The sequence below is a fragment of the Bactrocera neohumeralis genome, chromosome 4 (genome assembly GCF_024586455.1).
Source record: "Bactrocera neohumeralis isolate Rockhampton chromosome 4, APGP_CSIRO_Bneo_wtdbg2-racon-allhic-juicebox.fasta_v2, whole genome shotgun sequence".
NCBI classification, from domain to species: Eukaryota; Metazoa; Arthropoda; class Insecta; order Diptera; family Tephritidae; genus Bactrocera; species Bactrocera neohumeralis.
Window position 1 is genome coordinate 51,697,258 of NC_065921.1, and position 3,054 is coordinate 51,700,311.

Below are 3,054 nucleotides of genomic sequence, written 5' to 3' on the forward strand. Positions count from 1 at the left end.
GAAACTTTCATATAAATGAAAACTGTGCTCTTAAACTGCTGAAGAGACAGCTTCTAGTTTACCATATATGGCAAACCATGTAGTATTCTATATCTAGTAAGCAATGAACAATGTGGAGTCTGCACAGGCAGAGATGCCCCGTTATTATAATAAAAGTATTTTTGAGAGTTGGTAACACTGTAAGGTTGGCACCATCAAACATGTCAACACATTAATTATATTTATGTATTTTGAAACTTGAAATTGAAATTTAAATACAAGATGTTATGAGCAAAGTTGATATTATGTTGTCGATTCAAAAGTCTTGTTTTAATGCGTTCTTCAATTCGAGTGGAACTGAGAGTACAAATACCGTCAAATGTTTGACAGCAAGTAAGTGGTCAACTTTTATATGGGAAAATGGAATTGTCGTTTTACTCTATATTACTCCTAATATTTCCTTATTTGCTCACCGTTTAGACCTACCCTGGACTACGACAAACATTTTAAAACCAAAGTCAGCTCAATCGGCCCAGCCGTTCTCGAGTTTTAATCAGACTAACGAACAACAATTCATTTTTATTTATATAGATTATTGACAACGTAATTTTAATTATAGTTTGTATCTTTTTGCCCACTAACGCTTCACTTATTCGTTTGTACACATTTTTTGCATTATATAGTGAAAAAAGAGGCTTACATCAATATTCAACTTATTGTTCAATTCTATTTATTTAGCAACAATTAAAAGGTTGCAATCTGTCGAAAAATCAGTGATACCTTATCAACATCTTTTATAAATGAACTAAAAGAAATAAAGAAAATAGAATATACCTAAAAAAAGAGTTTTGCAGTTGCGAGGTCTGACTGATTACGCTGGTACTGACACATAATTTTCCTTAGGTGTTTCTAATGTAGTTTGATACTCTAAAGTGAAATCTAAAAACAGAATTTTCCTATCACCCACAGATATTCTGTTACCTGCGGCTTTAGATTTTATAATACTACTGTGAACAAATTGAATGCTGAATTTTGTCCATTTCATCTTCTTCAAAGTAATTTTCCCGTCATCATAGCACTGGGAAAAATCGTCCGTTGTGATGGCCATTAGAGCCTTCTTCGATTCAGCTTTTATATCCTCAATTGAGTCAAAACGTTGTCCTCGGAGTGGTCATGTGAATTTGCTGAGTAGCCAGAAGTTACACGAATGTAAAGCAGGCGAATACGGTGATTGCGGCACGATATTAGTTGAAAATATGGCGAAATGATCACGAATAACCAATGCAGTATGAGATGGTGCATTATCGCACTTCTTTGTTCAATAAAATCAAACATGGTGAAAATCGAAGAATTCTGAAACTGTTTTTTTCGGGAAAGATACGAAATTGCTATCATGCAATTCGAACAATTACGAACGTAAGTTCGAAATTCGTAGAGTGGCATTCACCGAGTTCACTCGGAACGGAAAATTTTGAATTTTATCGGAATTTTTGTACGACAAGTTTTTGCTAGCGGAGAAATAAATTAAAAAAAAAAAGAAAAATGTAAGTTTTTATTGAATTCAAACTATAACTAAATAATCCTTAATGCGATTTCCGCAGGTCCTAAGTAATTACCACCAAGCAGCAATATGCACTAATAGTTAAGCTGTTACAGCAAAAACCTGAAATGGCGCAGGGTTTTACCAAGTGCCCTAAAGAATAAGTGGCAGCTTTTTGGAACAATATGGCGCAAGAACTCAACAGTGTTGGTCTGCCAATCAGGGATATTTACAGCTGGAAGAAGGTAATATAATAAAATTATAGTTTTTATTGTTGTAACAGGATAATTTAAAGCTTGTTTGACTTATTTTATATTAGATATGGCTTGACTGGAAGGCCTACATAAAAAGAAAATTGGTGGAAAATAAAAAGGAGCAGTCAGCTACTGGTGGCGGCAGAAATAAGCAGCACCATTTCAGCGAATTGGAGGAAGCGGTAATAACACTAACCGCATTAGAGACGAGTACAAGTGGAATTAAAAATACAGTGAGCATGGGCTTACCAAAGTCAGCCGACGTTGGCAATGAGACAGAGGCCGACATATCAATGGACTGCTAGGTCACCGGATACATGTACAGCCGATTTAATAAAAGAACAACTTACAATTCGAAAAGAATTTCAGGAAAAGGTTATCGATAAGTTGGACGATCTTTCATTAGGTATGCGACGACTAGGCAGAGCATTGGAAATGCAAAACGATTTAAAAAAAGCGGAAGTGGTAGAATTTAGAAGGCACAACATAGCTATGGATAATTTGATAGCTACTAAGAATTCCAAAAAACATTAAATGTTAGAAGTAGAGGAAAAAAAATTGCAAGCCATTACAAAAAATAATTATAATAATTAAATAAATACTTAATTAAAACTATAAATATTTTGTGTTAATATTTATTTAGGATATTATATTCGTGTAAGTGTTGCACATATAGCTTCTCTGATTTTTGAAGCTGCATCATTATAAGTTGATGAAAAAATTTCATTACTTTCTGTAAAAATATTTAGTTCCGAATTATTTTCTAAAATTTCGTCATTCACGCGATAGTGAATGCAAACGTTGTGTAACGCTGCCGCAACATTAACGATTTGAGATGCCTTCCATTGCTCGTAGTGAAGCTCACGAGCACCCAAAAAACATCTAAATCGATTTTTAAAAACACCTATTGTTCTTTCAACGATATTTGTCGCTCTTGCATGTATTTTATTATATTTCTCTTCTGGGCTTTCCGAGGGAGGGGTACGGAATGGTGTCATTAACCATGGTTCTAGGGCATATCTAGCATCTCTTGTACAAATATAAAACGATTTTGATGTTTGAAAATTTGTAAGGCGTTTTGGGAATTTTTGTAACATATATGTTTGTATGTATAGTACCCAAAAGCCAAGTGTTTCGTTCACCATCAAGGTACTTTTTCTCATGAAAATAACGAGCATTGCTGACATTCCATATGTGGGAGTCGTGATTGCTGCCAGGAAACTGAGCATTCACATAACGTATTTTCATATTATTGTCACATACATATCTGCAAAGCATTGA

At 34.3% G+C, this 3,054-nt stretch overlaps 1 pseudogene; it reads left to right on the plus strand.

Moving 5' to 3' along the window:
- The first annotated feature begins 1,704 nt into the window (after positions 1 to 1,704).
- LOC126755749 (uncharacterized) lies at positions 1,705 to 2,307 on the plus strand (annotated as a pseudogene).
- Positions 2,308 to 3,054: the final 747 nt, after the last annotated feature.